This window comes from Colias philodice, chromosome 21, assembly GCF_061535455.1.
Source record: "Colias philodice isolate Cphi_HAF_F1 chromosome 21, ilColPhil1 Martin Lab GWU primary, whole genome shotgun sequence".
Taxonomy (NCBI): Eukaryota; Metazoa; Arthropoda; class Insecta; order Lepidoptera; family Pieridae; genus Colias; species Colias philodice.
This window is the reverse complement of record NC_143106.1, coordinates 7647687-7668740: the sequence shown is the minus strand read 5'-3', so window position 1 is coordinate 7668740 and position 21054 is coordinate 7647687. Positions and strand designations below refer to the sequence as shown.

At 33.1% G+C, this 21054-nt stretch overlaps 1 protein-coding gene across 5 annotated transcripts in view; it reads right to left on the bottom strand.

Moving 5' to 3' along the window:
• Window positions 1–21054, bottom strand: part of LOC149479059 (phosphatidylinositol-3,5-bisphosphate 3-phosphatase MTMR4) — a 90957-nt gene that overhangs the window by 46168 nt on the left and 23735 nt on the right. Inside the window, exon 1 of one of the 5 annotated variants that reach the window (XM_089708820.1) lies at window positions 7218–7443. The exons of 1 other annotated variant lie outside the window; for it this stretch is intronic. The gene's annotated coding sequence lies outside the window, so the exon portion shown is untranslated. Of the gene's footprint in view, window positions 1–7144; window positions 7164–7217; window positions 7444–21054 lie in introns of those variants that run through there. 3 more of the 5 variants (XM_089708821.1, XM_089708824.1, XM_089708822.1) reach the window with 3 other exon arrangements.

Genomic DNA, 21054 nt, shown 5'->3' with positions numbered 1-21054 from the left:
GTTGGGACATTAAACTATTCGAAGGTGAACTAAGGAAAACTTGTTTTTGTTGTGTTGGTTTAATATTTAGAAATCGCTACTAAGGGATAAGGTTGCGTATAAAGTATGAAATCTTTGTTTCTCTGTACTTTTGGTTGTATAAAATCAATTCATTTATTTAACTATTCTTCTTTTAGGACTACCTCTGATTCTTTATAATATGAATATACACTTCATATTTTTAAACAATGCCTTTCCAAAATCAGAACAGATAATTCAGTGAAAGATCAGATGAAAAGACCCTTAACTATTATGTTACCATCCATATGTATGACAATTCAATTGACATAAGGATACTTCTGTATCTAAATATCAAGCTATCGTAATATAGGTTAACGAAACAATGGTTATTACCATATTATAATGTTTTAATAAACAGATATTCGATCAACGCGCTGCGTTCAGGCACGTTCAGGTAACCTCGAGTTGAACGAAATAATTGAATTTACATTATAAGTGGATGAACTTTGATTCCGCGTAGTTTCATTTACTATTGCGTTGATAAACGTAAACATCTGACGGATGTAAATGATTATTTTTATTTTTAGCAAAAAAAAAATGCTCATTAGTATAAGTACTTCACCTATACAAATTACCAAAAATTGAGTTTGATTGTAAAGTTAAAATGCGGTAGATATGTTAACAGCTGCTTTGTTAAATGAATTTGAAAGGACATCCATACTAATATTATAAATGCGAAAGTAACTCTGTCTGTCTGTCTGTTACTCAATCACGCCTAAACTACTGAACCAATTTGCATGAAATTTGGTATGGAGATATTTTGATACCCGAGAAAGGACCTAGGCTACCTTTTATTGCGAAATATGTACCACGGGCGAAGCCGGGGCGTACCTCTAGTATACAATATCTATGCAAAAACACCTATAAAAATCTATGCGAGTTCTAGAAAAATCTCATCTAACCATCGACAGCTTCAATCACGTATTGTTTTTTCTTTACATTAACGTTCGACACATAAAAAAATTATACTTGACGTCATGAATTTTTCTAACTAGTCAAGAAGTGCTAATTGCGAATATTCGCGAGTCCTTAACATGCTGTTAATGACGCTAAACATACGCAATATATCAAGCTTACAATAGCTTTTATTTAATTTCAATTCATTAATAAGCTAAAGGTTCTGTAAATCATACACATTGTCGCGGTCACGAAAAATCTTCTTTTAACCGAATGTGAATTCTCAAAAATTGGTATTACGTAATTTTGATGGTTTGAGGACCTAAGGAGACGTTAAACTTTTCGAATATCCATCCATCCGTAATAAAGGTTATCGTCGATCCCTTATGTTTAGTATAGCATGTACCTACCTACCCAATTTTCAGTTCAACAGAAAGTTCCCGCTTATAACTTATCATTTCAAAATTCTCGTTCCAAAAATCAATAAAAAATCATGCTAATTCAAAACTCCCAACATTTTATATCTTACCGCATCGAAGAATTAGGAAACAACCACAGATGGTACGAATGAATGAGATAAAATGGCAAAAATATTTTTCCACTTGCCATTATTAAAGGATGTAAAGAGTACGAATCCCGCAGACACTTGGCGGATGCCCGCTCCAATTTTATTGCGTGCCGGCGTCGGAATGCGGTCAGCGGCGCCTATCGCCCTCATACATCGACGGATAAAATTTTCCAAGTGGAAAACAATTAGAAAATCTGTTTTGCACCGTTGGGATGTTTAATTTGTAACGATTTGTGTGATTATCTCAATTTTCAAGATAATAGAAGGAATATTTAAGATAGTGCGCTTGAAAAAATAGACATTAAAAAGACAATAATGCTTCTTATGATAAAGCACGACAAGCCAAATAAATTGATTGCAAAGATCAAGGTCTTGAAAATATACAATCATTAATTTAAGGCGTAAATATACCCTTTTATTTGTAGAACTAAGACAAAAACATTAGTCAATTACTCACGGTGAGGAATACAAGGATCTTGAACACAACGATACTGAAGATACAGTTGTACACAATATAAACTAATTAATTCGTCAACACGTCCTGTTTATTCAGGATTCAGCAATAAGATCAATAGTAACATATAAAACCACGTCTCCAATAGCTGGACCGCAAGCATTATTCAGTTGCCTCTCATTCACCATTCTCAGGTTACGCATCTAACCGACATTCCACTGAGCCACAATACGAGCGAGGGATATTAGAGCTTAGCACTTTTGCAATAGTGGATTTTTTCGCAGTTCCAATTCGTTATTTTTGCCGTTACTCTTGGCGCGGTTTGTATTTCTGAAACACGAGAATCTACCGTGACTGCATTTTAGTTTGACGTCGCGTTTCAAATAGACCGACACCTAATACAAGAGTCTAAAATTGCAACTGGAATATAGTGTTACATTTGTACACGTATTTGATGTCTCATTCGTCAATTTAAAATGTGGCATGTAATCGAAGCGAGACAGACTGATAAATATTCAATTTCATTTAAATCTTCAACAAATAAATATGGCGATGACAATGTATGAGGACAAACCTAATCATTTTAGAATATCTAGGTCATAAAGAGTTCGCAAAACATTTTTATTACTTCCCTGAGATTTAATTCACCTCCAGTCCAGTCCCAAGGCTTCGTGATATCATCGCGAAGAACATCACGTAAATACGTGCATTTCGTTCCGAAATATTCTAATCACAACCTTCTGCAAGTATTAAATACGAAAATAACATTCACGATATCATAATGTGTACAGATAGCAAAACAAAGGCCAAGTGCAGCACGCGCTTTCAACATTTTTGTATTCAATTGAAACCTTTGACATCTGTGTTTAATTTCATTGAATAAATCAAATTGTCAAACATGTTTTCACTCTGTTGGATAAAACAGAACCATGTTTAAGAGCAATCAAGTTTATGAGATTAGTAGAGCAAGGTCGTTTTCCCAGTCAAATGAATATGGAACGACCTTGCCAATGAAATTCACTTCTTGTGTCCTTTGTTGTTGTATTTACCAAACTAATTTACGTAGAGGTATAACGTTAAATGTCTTCAAAGGTCAACTATAGGCAAACGATGACAACATAGGTAAATAAACAAGTTTTTAATATAAGCATCATAATATATATGCCACATTATATAATTAAGGTTGGACTTTGTGAGACTAAACAGGTATTTATAACTTGACAAGTCTATCAGTATTCTAACAATCTCGGTTGTTTCAATTATGGGGAACAACAAGCATCACAAAATTATTTCTTAAGACCTTCAACTATGAAAATCATAATCGTCTTTAAAATGGATGCACATTGCAAAACCCATGAAGCTGTAGCATATATTAATAGCGACTTAAAGATAGCAAGCACGGTGTAACTGGCCAATGGGGAGACACCACGATGCGTTGCGCACAAAACAAGTACGAGCATTACAAGCGTCGCGTTCCAACCATGACCTTCACCGGCGTACAAAGTTGTAAATAATAAATTGCAAGGAACTATAAATAACAACTCGGCCATTAATGTACGATTAAAATTTGTGTCGGGCACGAAGTCTGGAGATGTTGAGAGGACAAAGAATTGGAGGATGATTATGCATTTTCATTTCTTCGGCGTTTCATTAGTCATCCAGCCAATATACCGTTCCGTATACCCGTTGAAGAAAATGAAAATAGTGCATTCCATACAAGGTACATCACAGGAGTACTACATTATATGGATTTGTATGCGTATCGGACATTGTCTAATACGTTAGTAGGTACATCCTTTAAAAGTCAAGATTGAATGAATGGATAGTGCCGGTGTTAACACTTCCGCGATGAAAGGTAAAACAGAGGAAACAACCTTCAAGACAGTGACCAATACAATTACAAAAGAAAACGACAACACTCCTACGATGTCATAGCTATATACGTTATAAATAAATTGGTTAGATAGTTTTAGATCGCTAATCACATGATTGTCTCGACACATAGTATTGGTTCTACACAAATATAGTATTGGTTCTAAAATGTATCACAGTATATTGTAGGCTAGTTTCACACATAGATGTTCATAAAGCGAATAAAACAAATGTCTTTAAAAACATTTGGTACGGTCACATTCTCTGATAACAAGGTCATCTAGATATTATCAATCGAGGCCACATTTGTCCAACTGCACGCATGTTATTTAAAGACCAAAAACAAGTAATTGCAGTAGCCTATTGCGGTTATAATGTGAATAGTATAAATAACACCACGACATTTAATATAACGGATATGTACACAAGTTATAGGTATTTGCGATATTTCCTGAATCAAAGCATAAGATTTATGTAGATTAGATTGAACGAGTTATGTATGGATATAACAATTCTTATTTTTATTTCCGCTGTTCAACACATAAAGGCATAACTAGTTATTATTGCAATACTATAATAATTCTCCTCATTTAAAAACCTTGTTCAAGTGAAAGGTGATCTCGGAAGGAATAACTTCCTGAAAAGAAGAAGTGATAACTCAAGTAGTATTTTGGGATAAAGCTCGCCAGTAATTTACTTGCTCGCAAGTCTTGATTATCTACAGAAGTCAGAAAATTGTTCAAATAATAGACCAAATATATATCAATGAATAGAAAACAAATAATATTGTGGTCCGATATGCTATGAACTTTATCATGGCAAATGACCGAGGTGATATGGTTGCGCGATAAAAATATTCGACTGTATGGTGACCCAGTTCCCTACAGGCCACTCAAAAGTGTGTGTTTGTTTATCACTGAACTGGAACACTGGCTTCGTAAATACAAGTTACGTGTTAAAACTGTTATCTTATCAACAAGAGATAATGATAGTAATGTTTATATTTATGCAATTAATATATTCGCTGGACGCTTAATTTAGGATCATTGTAAAAGTTCAAAGTTTCAAGTTAGTAGTTAGTTTTTCGTGGTCTATACCACGTGACCATACAGGGAATCAGTAACGATTTTCTAGGAACTCAGCTGTAACTTTTGAACCTGCGCATTAGGTTTTGCAGCCACGTGGCTTGACCAAATACTACAGTATATTGTATTTTAATTGAGTCTACTACTTTACAATCAGACTCTTAGTGTCCTATATGAATATTTAATGGGTAAACACCCATTAAATATTCATATAGGAAAACCATAGTTCATTCAATAAAAAGAGTATAGAGAGTTGTGTCTCAAATATTGTCAAAGTTCTAGTAAAGACTTGGCTGTGCAAAACATTAGTGAAGAACGTTTTTTCTTTACTTCTGTTGTACATGCAGAGTTTAATACAAGACAAGTTGTTATAAAACCGGTGAAATGCCGAAAATCCGCAATAGATCTCTTAACCAGACATGCGCAGAAGGTTCTTTTGGCCACGTGGCGCTTTCCAGTTGCATAACCTCTCACAAATACGATATGATGTCCTGCCAATGTGAATGTCTAGACTGTATTGATGCATAGCATATTATGTATGTAGTTAGGAGTTTTGCCACGCTGTACGTTGCTATGTATGTATTTTAATTGCAAGACCTATTACAATATTATAATTAAGTTTTTCTGATAATGAGATAGATTTTTCTTATCAGATTTTAAGTCATTATATAAATCGTTCTTACCGCAAACTTAATTAATAGTAGCATACAATTATTTACGTTATCAAAATGTTGTGTAATAAAACATGTTCATATTATGATTACATTTTAAAACTTCTTTCTGAGTTATGGTCCGGGAGCCAGCAGCAGATTTTATGACCAAGTTCCTCTCAAGCGGTAATTAGTAAAATGCATCAAAGTATAGTATTATGAAGCCTCGTGAACGTCAGCTGGAGCTCGGTTGGGGGGAAGAGCGGTTGTAGCCTCCCGTATCAGCTGACGGTTTTTCCACCAAGATACAGCCAGCTGACATATATATTTATCCACAGTTACATATAAGCTATCATCAGGTAAATTTTTGTTTGAGAGGAAATAACGGAAAATAAATTTTTCTTTAAATTTAACTTTCATGTTCGAGACACCAGCTGACGTATAATACACCATGTTGTAACCAGCTGACTATTTTTTTTCGTTGAGATATTGGGTTAGCTACAATTTGACAAATTTTTAGCTGAGAGGAAATGAATGAATGAATGTATTTTTTTTCCTATGTGCGTGGGAGGCTACAACCGCTCACCCCCCCAACCGAGCGCCAGCTGACGTTCACGAGGCTTTATAATACTATACTCTCATGCGTCTGACGAATTATCTCTTGAGAGGAAATAATGAACCAAATTTGCACCTGGCTCCCTAACCATTATATTCGATATGTTTGTTTTGACTTTACGTAGTCATGCAAATATTGCAAGCGGTTGCATTGTGTTAAATCGTTGCAATTGTTAGTAACAGACCAGATTTCACCCATTCGCCCGTACCAATAAGTACCAGGAAGCAAGAAACGAGAATGTGTAAAGCCACGCCTACAAGCCCTATAGTACTATAGCCGAAGTCAGCCACGTTGCACCGCGACACTTTCATACTCAAGTTCTTTTGCTAATATGCACGTGTATAGCAACTTGTCACCTTATCTAACAAGTGAATGAAACGAAATTCCAACTGAAAGTAATAAACTTTGGAATGTATAATCACTACTGCTAGGTACAAAATAATCGTTAATTTTAAGACCGGCCACAAAAAATTCACAGATTCATTCACAAATTTACGTCCAAATGATGAGCCAATGTTTTGTACTAGTGACCTCGTACGTAATCACAGTATAAAGTAATAACAATCGAATATTTTGAGATCTTGCAAAACGGTATAATTATTGAGGAATGTTATCAGAATATTTAACGGCGCGCGTATTATAATTAATCCAGCGAGTATAATGATGTAAATATTTTAAAGGTGTGTGTTACAAAAATATTTATTGAATAAAATGTATATCAAATGTGTAAAAATAGACGATTTGATGGAATAATTTTATTTTATTGAGTAAACGCGCCATAATGCACTTGTAGACGCCACGAGTACACCATGCCGTGGGCCAACATATTCGGCTCAATAGTGATAAATTCTGCTCGATCACCACATAGAAACACAAAACAACATTCTTTAGTGCAACTGTAACATGTGATACTGTAATTTAAAGCATTATTTCCGCCAGCACCGTATTATTTGTAACCATGTGTCGAACACGTCGGCGCGCAGCATTCGCCATAGTATAAAATTCCATTGCGGACCTTACGAATGTTAACTTATTTGGCGTCACTTTACAATATAATCCATTTATATTTGTCGGAGACTTCACAAAACCACAGATATGTGAACTGAATGTTGACGAGAGAGCGTATTTGGGGTATATCCATATTATATTAGGAGGGTTGCTGTGTCGCATGGGATATGCGACGATCGCGCGCGGCAGCTGCGGGGCAACTGGAAGTCGCGCGGCGGAGGTGCGCGGGACGGGGCGAGGAGACACTCGCGAGGGGAGCCGCCGGCGTCTGAACGCTTCGCATCCACGGTCTAGAGGTTGACTCGTAAATTGTGCAACGTAAGCGGGCGTGCGTACTTGCACAGTGCACACCTAGCTGCTGCTTCGGAACTGCAAAAAAGGCGCTATTCAACTTTATTGCATGTATCGAGTAACGAATCGTTTTCCGCGGGATACAATAAGTAAGAGGATGTAAGGCGTTTAAAGCAATTTCGTGTTTTTGTCCGGCTTCTTTGCATTGTCGTATGTAGAGAAGTCCAAAGCAAATATTCCATTCACTCACCGAGTATGCGGATGTTATCCAAGTTTGTTTACAACACATATAGTCCAGGAGGAATCGGCGCATGAGTACCGAAAACTATTCCACCTCAATTTTTTTACGTGATCCTCTTCAAATTGCCCTACTGATGATATAAATGCATGTTGCCATGGGGCAACCCGGTGCCATATTGTTTAAACCGAAATTGTTTAAACAATTGCAAGGAATTGTTATTTTTCAACCGGACAAATTTTTTTTATATTTTTTATCGAAATACCAATAAAAAAGGTCCAATTACTTTTCACGATAAAGTTAATATTTTCAAAGATATGAATTTTTTAAGGTTTGAAAAATCTCAAATTTGGGTACTTTCGACCCATGAAAAATATATTTAAAAAAAAAATAATATATAAGTAATATTTTTTTTTCAATTCTCTATACAATAGTTAATAATATTGTTAATAGAGATTTAAGAAAATTTCATTGTTTATATCTGTTTTTTAATTGTTAACTTCGCGCGCTCACAAGTACGCGCCGCTTACCTTTAAGTATCGCCGTCTCTCTCTTACTCATGCGCTGCATCGGCCTCTCTGTGTCTTGAATCATTATTTATCATTTATCTTAAAAACTATCAACTTTATCAAGATTTCTAAAGAGAGCAATCTTATTAATAATTAAATTGTCTACAATTTGTTTCTTATATATTTTTTTCTGAAATCAATTTTTTTAAAGTTATTTAAGCATAAATTGAAACATGTAATTAAAATTACTTTTTTGTCAGTTTATATTACTTTTTTGTTATTGAAACAGCAAGTAAGGTAAAAGACCCAGTTATTGACACTGGCCTAGTTGTTTGACACTCGCAATTTGATTTTAATTAAAAGAATGAAATGTTCTCAAAAAACCAAAGATCTTAAAATTTTTAATTCAAAAATTATATTTATTAATTTATTAGAATTGATTTGTTTTTTTTTTAACTAAAATAAAATTTAAAGTGTCAATAACTAGGTCTTTTACCTTATTAATTACATTGAATAACTTCTTCAAACGAAAGTTATAGATGGAGAAGTATGAAATAATAAAACAAGATTTAAAAATAAGTATTTATTTATTATCAATATTATTTTTATATATTATATTCTTACAGTCTTCTGAATCACAACCACATAGAAGTATGCAACTTATATTATTTTTTTTACAATAACAAGCTTTGGTTTTACAGGCTTTCTTACAATTACACGGTTTTTTAAGATTAGTTGGGAATGGTAAAAAACAAATATAATAAAGGTAAAAAACAGATATAAACAATGAAATTTTCTTAAATCTCTATTAACAATATTATTAACTATTGTATAGAGAATTGAAAAAAAAATATTACTTATATATTATTTTTTTTTTAAATATATTTTTCATGGGTCGAAAGTACCCAAATTTGAGATTTTTCAAACCTTAAAAAATTCATATCTTTGAAAATATTAACTTTATCGTGAAAAGTAATTGGACCTTTTTTATTGGTATTTCGATAAAAAATATAAAAAAAATTTGTCCGGTTGAAAAATAACAATTCCTTGCAATTGTTTAAACAATTTCGGTTTAAACAATATGGCACCGGGTTGCCCCATGGCAACATGCATTTATATCATCAGTAGGGCAATTTGAAGAGGATCACGTAAAAAAATTGAGGTGGAATAGTTTTCGGTACTCATGCGCCGATTCCTCCTGGACTAATAGGTAGTTACCGGTGTTTTGCTTTCCATTTAAAAATATTTCAATAAATGAGCAATTTATATGAAGTCGCCGTGCTAATTAAGGACTTTCTACTTTTGTCAAGCCAGATTCCATGAATAATTCTTACTTAGAAGCTATTAACTTCTAGGTTAAATTCTGAACAGGATAATAAATAGTTCGATGTATTGTATAGTTTAATAACATTAAAACCATGGGTGTATCGAAGTAAACCATTTCTAATCGCTATGGCGACAGAGAACTTTATTACCACAATGTCACGAAGCATTCAAAGTACAACCAATTTTATGAACGAGTAGTAAAATAACTTTATTACACTACTAGGTACTTAGTTCATAAAATTTATGTTACATATTATGTACTATAAAAACCAGGATCCATGGGTGATGTTGAGTTTAAATATTTTTAAGTAGTTAACTGTTTTTTAGGTATTTAAAAAAAATTACAATTTAGGTAGGTACTTTTTTTATTCAATACCCTATATTTTTGTAATTATTGTTTACACAACTTTTATTTTCATTTTTATTAGGTACTTATAATATGTAGTTACTTAGTTCATAAAATTTTGTGAATAAATTTCAAACCGGTATGTATGGCTGTTACTAAACAAGTTTCCATGTATGTTATTCTATATTTTTTGTAATTTTTATGGCAGAATATCTTGTGTCTATAGTCTATACCGAATAATCTACATTTTCATAATTTTTCAAAAATATTAATTGTCCCCAATTCTCCAGCAACCCTCACTAAACTTAAAACAGGTGAAAAGTTTTCACCTGTTAAGTTTAGTGAGGGTTGCTGGAAAATTCTAATACAAAATAGCCAAAAAATTAACACCAACATATCTCCATCTGCAAGGTTGCAAAGTTCCCCCTCAAACAACTGATAAACAATGTTATCACGTCACGATAAAATGTGTATAAAACTAACTGCGTATTGATAACCCCCAAAATGTAAGACATAACAATTTTTCATTCAATTACCTTATAACAAAAATTGAATAATCCATTTTCATATAGAAAATCATATAAAAACATCACAATGAAATTGTTAAGACTACAGTGAAGATAATGAAACAGCTGATAACAATAACATTGTATGTAGTTCAAGGTCGAATGAAAACGTAAATAAAACCCGTCCATGGAAAATATTTTAATTGGGGCATTCTCAAATAATGTAACGAGAACTATTAGCGAGTGATTATATATTTTTTTGTAAATCATCCATCAAAATTATCCTGTTTAAAAATAATTATAGAAATATAATCAACACCTTCATATTTTATGAATTGGATCTACCTAGAATCAATTGTACATATTTTTGATTTAAAAGTAAACAATACAACAAATATATCGGTTTAAAGTTGTAAAAATTGCACTTATTGCAGGCAAATTGAGGTTTTTGCAAAATTAAATAATTTATTTTATAGCTCTACAGTCTACACTCTACATAATATCATAAGCAAATGGAATTTTCTGGAAAGTCTGCGTAGGACATTTTAAATGGGAGCTTTTGCTACTATAACATTTATAGTAGCAAATGCTCTCATTTATTATTTACTTTTACTTTATTTACTATAACATCGTTATAATCTCATTCCTTGAAGCAAGATTACATTAAGAAATATTATCAGGTAGGCTAGAAATCATAAACAAAAAGTAAATTTTAAACATTAACTTACAAATTACCATATCAACATGTAATGGTTAAACAATAGATACACAAAAAACCTCATATTATCATTTTTGTTTACCTCAAGGCAAATTTTAATTCACGTGAAACCGAAAAGATTCCATAAGTCCTTATTAGCATAAAAAATAAAGGTCTTAAAGATAAAAAAAAAAACAAAAAGTCCGCCATAAGAACATTCGAAAAAAGAAAACGTTCTACGTCTTAACTCTTAATGAACGTAATTCGGGAAAGTTCTAGAAAGAATTCATGGGAAAGTGTTCTGTCGTGTGTGTAGTCACGTAGCGTCACCGATAGTAGGACAAGGGCGTTCGGAGTCATGGTTTGTTCCATTAATATTACCAATGTTAAGGAAACGCCAGACTTGTTTATTCGTTCGCCTGTTGTTTTGTATGACGCGTATATTCTCGAAGTCAAAAATAAATTACATAATGACTTTTGAAGATCTTCATCATTTGAATTTCAATTATATTCGGAAGCAGATTCTCTCATGCGTGCATGTGCATGTGTTTTGTATAAGCACATGTTATTTTATCTTGCCCTCTTATCATTCTTCTGCATTCATAAATCAAAAATAATTTTTTATTTTTAAGTATGTGGGATCGTATTTTATTTTGATGAAATTTAATATACTTACAAAACAGATTAAAATCTGGTTTTTCAACAGATCGTAATTCAGGATATTATGTAGTATGTATAAATCTTAGATTAAGGATTGGTCTCCGCGCGCGCGCTACGTCTAGATACCGCCGGCGTACTTGAAAAATGCGGCAACTTATAGTACGCCGAATTCGGCGTACCCAAGCCAGTCGTGTCACAAGCATTGTGTGGAGAGGGTGAACCGATAATTTATAAAGATTTTGAACAAAATCTGAAGTAAAATGCCTATTTGTGTCATAAAACTATTTAAAAATAATACAACAAAAATAAGAAAGACACTGGGATCACGTACCATCACTAAGTATCGTATTATTCGAAATTTCTCCTTTGCTTCGAAAAATTTTTCTACGAAAATACGACGCCATTCAGTGTTGCCGTATTGCATATCCAAAAAAATACACGTGGTTGAGGAAATATTTTAGCAATAATTTGAACTTTTTTTTTACACATGTATAAAAAAGTATAATACAATAATTTATTTCTGTTTAACCATGTTTAACTGACTCATATAATATGGTTTTTTATTTATTTCCGCTTTTTTACTTTTAAACAACCTTTGTGACTATAGTATAGTAGCGTCGCAAGTGGATTTGAGTCACATGTTCATGGATTCGATTCCCGGCCAGGTCAGGATGAAAAAAATATTTTTCAAACTTCTTTCCAAGATGCCAGATTTCCCATTTATGAGGTAAAATTTATGTAGCTGGCAGCCCAATTCTTCACACACACTAGCGTCTTTACAAATTGCCTAACACACACTACAGAAATGAGTTGCCGCACTCACAGAGCTCTTGTTTTTAGGTGGGGCGGTATCTAGTCGTAGCGCGCGCGCGGAGACCAATCCTTAATCTAAGGTATAAATATTTAATTTAACAAATATTTTTTTAAACGAAGTAAGTAAGTAATACAATTTATGATGATAGCAAAAATATAAGTAACTACAATTTTCATTTGCCAAGCAGAATATCTTGTAATAAGACATAAAATATTTGGCTTGTGCAATGCCCTAACTAACTGAATTGAACATTATGAAATTGAGTTCATAATTAATGAAATTATCTGTTGATGCCGCTGTTAATTGAAGTACAGCTTGATTTTCCTGAAGATTAAGATATTCTTTCTTTCATTCTATGTTCATTCTCTACTATTTATATATACTAATATTATTGAACGCGCTAAAGTCAGGAACTACTGGTCCGATTTGAAAAATTATTTTCGTGTTAGACAGCCCATTTATCGAGGAAGGCTATATATTACCATCACGCCATGCGGGTAAAACCGAACAGAACAGCTAGTTCGATAATAAAACTAATCTATCTATGAACAACCCCTCTTTAAAATACATTCAATCATCAAAATCTGCTATTCAAACTACGATCAAGATCAGACCAGTGAAGTATACTTACTTACCATTTTTTTTTCGTAACTCACGTGTACTTCACATTGTTTTAACCCAATACGCAAACGTGCTTATTAAATACTAACATGAGATATACCTAGATACATATTACCTACTTACTACATATACTCGAGGCGCCTATGCGCTATGGCTTCCCGCCGGCCTTGACCACGAGGTTAAGGGTGCCAGACGGTATATAGCGACTCGTCCCTTCTCATGATAAGCTACTTCTACGGTCTACCATTATGACGTTTTGCGCTCGTAACCGGGTCGTTGACCTAATTGGTCTGGAAAATGTTGCGTGTGAAAAATGTTCGGGTTTGGTAATACGAATTGTAGCCTGTAGGTAATAGGAATAGAGTAAATGTTCGATTTTATAACATCACATTATTATAACCTATTGAATTTCTAAGAAAATCACACGGAATGCGGATAGAGAGATATACAAAACAGGAGATAAATATTAAATAATAAATTTATGTGCAAACAAGAACATTGTTGCACTTATTTATTAATCTACGATAAGCAATAACAGCAATAAAATAACTAATGCTTATTTATAGTAGACTAGTTTTCCGCCCGCGGCTTCTCGCGCGTTTTCAAATAAAAACCCGCACAGTACCTACCCGTTCCCGTGAGATTTTACGGGATAACACCTTTATATGTGTCAATCGAAGTTATCCTCTATATGTGTGCTAAATTTCATTGTAATCGGTTCAGTAGTAGGTACCTAATTGCGTGAAAGAGTAACAAACATACACATCCTCGCAAACTTTCGCATTTATAATATTACTAGAGGTCCGCCCCGGCTTCGCCCGTGGTACATATTTCGCAATAAAAAGTAGCCTATGTCCTTTTTCGGGTATCAAAATATCTCCGTACAAAATTTCATGCAAATTGGTTCAGTAGTTTAGGCGTGATTGAGTAACAGACAGACATACAGAGTTACTTTCGCATTTATAATATTAGTATGGATTATAGTAGGACGTTTAGCAATAAACTAATGTTTATTTATAGTAGATAGTGGTTTAGTACCAGCTTGTTAATGACGCACGTAGTTATCGATTGAAAATTAATTTAAATTATTTCTTACCGTAAACATCTTATTTACTTATGGCATTTATTACCTGAAACAAAATAGATGAACATTATTATAAATATACATCACACAGAATTATTTAAAGCGTAATAATTAAATCATTTTGACCAAGATATACACCCTAAGCTAAGTAATAAATTGAGTCCACTTCAAGTTTAGCACATTTGGGTATTGGCCTAGATTCTGCGTCAACACCCAGCGGTAAGCGCATATTCAAAGTCCTAGAATATCTAATGGCCGTTCCCAATATCGTATCTATCTTCGGTTTGACCGTACTAAAGATAGAAAATGCTATCTATCTTTTGCTAACTATCGTCTGGAGGACTAACTGCTTTAACTAGAGGTATATTTTTCTCTTGGAATTTGTCTATTTGAGCGTCCCAATAACGTTTTGACAGCTGTCAGCCAGTAATGGCCGTTCCCAATATCGTATTTATCTTACGATAGATAGAACCCTACTAGCTATCGGAGATAGCTGTCTATCTATAACCGTAGTTTGAATATTGGGAATGGCCATAAGTGTCCACCAAATATGTACCTACGTAAGTATATTAAAGATTTTACAAATGGTAGACTATTTAACTAACTTCAGACCGAATTATGTTGATAGGTACTCTACTTGTGTATGTTTTAACATATTTCTAAAAATATTTCTATGTGAAACAATAGTACATCTTCGTTTAGTTTCCATATAAATTTTGTATTTCAAATACTCTTAGTTCTCAACCCTATATGTAAGTATGTTAAATTAAATTTATTAATATCCTTGATATATGTCTAACACAAGTATTTATAGTCACAATATGATCAAAATTCAAACATGATCGCCATGAAAACGAATCCCCTAATGCTCATTTCATAGACACACAACATTAAGTTGCCTTGGAAATATAGTACTTCAAAAGAATGCAAATAAAAAATAAATAAAATCACACAAGCGCCACTTATCGCGACATTGTGATAACCGTTATCAGTACCACACATATACCTTACGGCGATAAGGTTACTTATAAACATTGCTTGTGTTTAATTACAGCCAGGTATGTATTATACAAAGAAAACAAACAAATTTGCATGAGTAACTAGCATTCCGCCCCGGCTTCGCCCGTGGTACATAATATTTACGTTTTCTCTACATAAGAACCATCCTCGTACTTCAAGGAATATAATAAAAAAAGAATTATCGAAATCGGTTCAGCCGTTCTCGAGTTATGCGCTTACCAACACATTTTGGGATTCATTTTTATATTATAAGATTTAATAATGGTAACTAGATATATTATTCAATTCAGAATTTGGAAGAAAAGTACCTATTCAGAGTTAAAACGTATCAAAAGCTAAGAATATAAACAGTACGTTTCGTTTCTAAGACGATCGGAGTATGTAATTTATTTTACACTAGCTTTCCGCCTGGGGCTTCGCCCGCTTTGTCTAAAACCCATTCAATTATTTACTAAAACCTTCCTCTTGAATCACTCTATCTATTAAAAGAAACCGCAACAAAATCCGTTGCCTAGTTTCAAAGATTTCAGCATACATAGGGACAGAGGAAGCGACTTTGTTTTATATTACACGCTTTATATTAGCTTCACCTGTATGTTTGTATGTTTGTAACCGACTTCTTTGGGCGCGATTTGGACCCACTTTAAACGGCCAGATTTCGTTCAAACTTTGTAGATTTATTGAGGACCGATGACAATACACTAATTTGATAAAATTTTCTTTTTTTAAGTTCGGTTTTCTATAAAAAGCGTGTTTTTTAGTTTTTTTTTAAACTATTATTATTTATTTTATATTATGTAGTGATAATCTCCAACATTTAACATAGCCACAACATAACGCTCTCTATTTGTAAAGCAATACAATTTTACTGTAGGGACTAGCTAACTAACTTTGTCGTGTAACGAGTTTGAATAAATATTTACAACAGAATGACCATAACCATCATCAATTCAAAAGAGTAGCATAGTAGCATAAAAATATGATTTCAAAACCTTATTACCTATTTATAGTAGAGCCATTTTAATAGGCAACATTTGACAGTTCAACAAAATTCAACAACGTAACCTAGTAACGACAACATAGAATAACATGATATTTCGTTTTGTTAGAACTGCACATTTGCTTAACTTTTTTCAATTACGATTACATATTTATTATAATAATGACCGATATAAGTAATTTTAGGATTTGATTTTACTGATAAACCACTCTAAACATAATAAACAATTTCTGATTTAAAGAACTGACGTCGCTACAATTTTGTGTCAATAAACCTTTTTTCTTTTTAAATACCAGAGACGTTACTCTAAAAATCGAAATCAGACATCTAGAATCGAATGCATTGATTACTTGGGAATAAAAATTATCATAAATTATTGACATGTGTTTCAAGTTCGATTGACAAATGTTTCAAGTCCGTATCGATTAATTCACTTTAATCGATGTTTTTATGCAGGTTACCACCCTATGAAGATAAAATTGATAGACGTCAAATGTTGCCTATTAAATTGGCTCCACTATAGTCAATATTACGAGTGGGGTAAAATGTTTCCTTGTCAACCTACATAATCCATACTAATATTATAAATGCGAAAGTAACTCTGTCTGTCTGTCTGTTACTCAATCACGCCTTAACTACTGAACCAATTTGCATGAAATTTGGTATAGAGATACATATTTTGATACCCGAGAAAGGACATAGGATAGGTTTTATCCCGGAAATCCTACGGGAACGGGTTTTTCTTTGAAAACGCGGGCGAAGCCGCGGGCGGAAAGCTAGTATGTAATATCAACGATACGACATGTAATTTTCTAATAGCTTGGAAAAATACTAGAGAGAGAAAGCTTTTAAACTAATAAAAAGTGTCAGTTAAGAGGTTTATGTACGTAACCTTTATTGACTTGTTTTTTTAACTGAATCTTATAATCTTTATTTTGAAAGATCCTCTTATAATGTTATAGACCCATATAAAAACGGGATAAACATTAAAATTAGTCGAGAAAAGCCCGCTTGGTTTTTAATTCCTTTGTGTAGGGTTTCTAACGTATAAAACTCAACATAATCCGAAGCTTTCTAATAAAGAGTTAGTTTCAATTTATAGAGATACCGTTTTAATCAGAATATAAGGAAGTAGGCCTTAGGGTATCTATAAATTATTAGTAGGTATAAAATAGTTCAGGAATTTCAGTAAATTTGTGTGCGGTGCGTTATTACGGTGATAAAATGTAGGCAATAAACATGTAAATTCTAAATCCCTACTAATATTATAAATGCGAAAGTAGCTCTGTCTGTCTGTCTGTTACGCTTTCCCGCTTAAACCTCTCAACTGATTTTGATGAAATTTGGCACAGACAATCTTTAGACCCTGAAAAGGAACATAGGCTACCTTTTATTGCGAAATATGTACCATGGGCGAAGCCGCGGGCGGAAGCTAGTATCATATAAAACTGAATCAATAAATATGTATTTTTAACTGTAAACAAAAACTCCAAAACATGAAGTCGACGTAGCAACACAATTCTCATTCCGAATTACTCATGACTCAGGTCACGGAACAAATTGTACTGCCTATATCAAAATATACTGCGACGTAAACCAGGATGAATAATTAGCATTGAAATAATACAGACGGTGTCAATGAACCCGCATTCGCATATTTGATAAGCTCAATCGAAACTCAAGGACGGAATGATTGTACTCACATTGAAAATAACATTTTTGATGATTAAAAATATTTACTGCTTCTACGATTTCCTTTTAAATTTTACTAACAATCTTTCCCTCTACAAATTTCTAACCTTTATTTAACTCGCTTTAATAGTAATAGTATCTAGTATTAGTAGTACAACAATTATTCCAATTCCTCATTGTGGAAATTATAAATAATAATAAGACTCGAATCTCTACATAAGTAGAGTCATTAATAAATTATATGTATATGCTTACTAAGTACCTATCTATACTAATATTATAAAGAGGAAAGGTTTGTATGTATGGTTTTCACGCATAAACTACTGGACTGATTTTGATGAAATTTGGCACAGATAATCTTAGACCCTGAGAAAAAACATAGGCTACCTTTTATTGCGAAACATGTACCACGGGCGAAGCCGGGGCGGACCGCTAGTATTATATAAAGCTAAAGAGTTTGTTTGTTTGTTTGAACGCGATAATCTCAAGAACTACTAGCCCGATTTGAAAAATTCTTTGGGTGTTGGATAGCCCATTTATCGAGGAAGGCTATAGGCTACATGTATACCATCACAATAAGACCAACAGAAGTAGAGCCACGCGGGTGAAACCGCGCGGAGCAGCTAGTTTATAATAAGACTAGAATCTGTACATAAGTAGAGACGTAAATAAATGGTATAGGCTTGATGAGTATTACAAATCGTTAAGCCTACAATGTATCAGGTAACTTAATCTAACACCGACCCATCGCAGCTTAAGAGTCTCAAGATACGCTTATCCGGTTTAAAACACTTAATTTGAATACTGTTAAAACCTTTTAGGGATCATGAATAAAGCCTCTTTAAAATTTTAAGTACTTTGACACTTACGACATCTATAAAATTTCAAGGGTGCATCCATTAATAGGTAGTTTATTTATTATTTTTATAGGACAATGAAAAAAATGTATTTAACACAACAACACTACCGTGCGATGAAATACGTATGATATTTTTTCAGTATATGGCATGAATTATAGAAAAAAGTAGTAACTCTGTAAAATATAACGACCATAAAATAAACACTTTTTTCCAATAGAAAACATATTATATACTAGCTTTCCACCCGCAGCTTCGCCCGCGCAGTCAATGAAAAACCCGCATAGTTCCCGTTCCCGTGGGATTTCCGGAATAAAACCTATCCTGTTTCCCGGGATAAAAAGTAGCCTATGTCCTTTCTCGGGTATCAAAATATCTCTATACCAAATTTCATGCAAATTGGTTCAGTAGTTAAGGCGTGATTGAGTAACAGACAGACAGACAGAGTTACATTCGCATTTATAATATTAGTATGGATATACACAATGTGCGGATCCTTCTCTAATATACTCAAAATTTAAACGATTTACAAATTTGCGAGTATAATATCGCCAGGAGTTATAATTTAAATATTTTTTATGTGAATATGAGAGCCGATAGATGAGTGACATGTTACAAACATGGTATTCGATATGAAAATGTGAAAGAACAAATACTTATATGTTCTTCCACATTTTCATATCTATCCCTATCTCTATATGTAGGGAATGAAGTAAAGGTATTATCTCTATATTATATACAGGGTGTCCCAAAAAGTAGTGATATCACCCCCATGTATGTTATGCGATTTTTCGTATTTTCGGAGTTATGACATTTTTTTAAATTTTTCATCTATCGCCGAGTACGATGAGATTTTATTTATGGTGACGTGAATTATTGCGCTAAATGCTTGATTTTGTGTGTGTGCTGAGCTGAAAGATAGGCCAATTCAGTATGGTAACATTTACTATCGTTAGATCTTCGAATGGAATAAAAAAAAGAATTAAATGCCAAGAAAGATAAAATTACCCAGTATGTTCACAACTTCAAGGGCTCATAAAAAAATAAAGTCACATAAAAAAGTTTTCCATTTGGCTTCTAAAAAGCTTCCTCGGTAGCTGATAAAGAGGAAGGAATGAAAAATTTAAAGAGCATAGCGTTTTAACATCGCCGTTCAATAATAATATTCAGCCTGAATAATATTCAGCCATAAGGCAGGAGCGAAATTAAGCGTATCTAAGCTACATTTTTAAAAAGGGGGGAAGTTAGATAAAACTTCAAAGGTTTAGCTCTCGAACTTGGCATAGAACTTACATTATGCTGATTTTTTCAGTGTCTAATAAATTTGAATAAACTAACAACCTAGTCGGTCATTGACGTCATCCCATTATTAAAATCTATGATATTTTCATGCGTGAACTATAATATGACGTCAATGGTCCTTTTATTGTTTCTTTTGTAAAAACATAAGTTATGAGTTGAATGTCTCATGATGTCAACTAATGAACTAACCCAGAATATGTAAAATCGATCATCTACTTGAGCAGTGTCTCCTCGTAGATATTTGAGACGGTGGCGTAGATATCGACGTAAAAAAGAACTGCCATGACCATCTAAGTCTTGTCATATTAATTTTTAAATGTTATAAATTTTAAAGTTTAAGAAAGAATAACATTAAAGGCACATCACGCAACATACTACTCTACTATAACTTCAGATTAACAGTAGCTAGTTTAATAGCACTGTTGAGACCGCGATGTAATTAAGACTTCGACATTGATCCTTTTAAGTTGATTACAATAAAATAACAAACAGCGAATAATTTATAAAAATATCAAATTTGTGAACGGACTTTGTACCTAATTAAGATGATAAAGGTTATTTTCGAATGTTTAAAAGCAACGTTTGTTTACTCGTTTTCATTGCTCCGTAAAAACAGACTGTTTGAACAAATCTTTAATAAAATTAACCACGTAATTTCCTTTGTTAAAAGTTAAATTTTCTTTAAATTCAAAGAAACTGCGATTAATGATCTGACTTTAGACTCGAGATATTTTTATACTTTGTAATTGGAAGACCTTTTTTTACTGATTTCACTTTTAGGTTTATAATTTTAAGATGACTTAATTGTCCCTAAATTGGGTATTTTTCTTATCTTTTTTATTTCAATTAAAAAATAAATACAAATAATGTTATTACTCTTC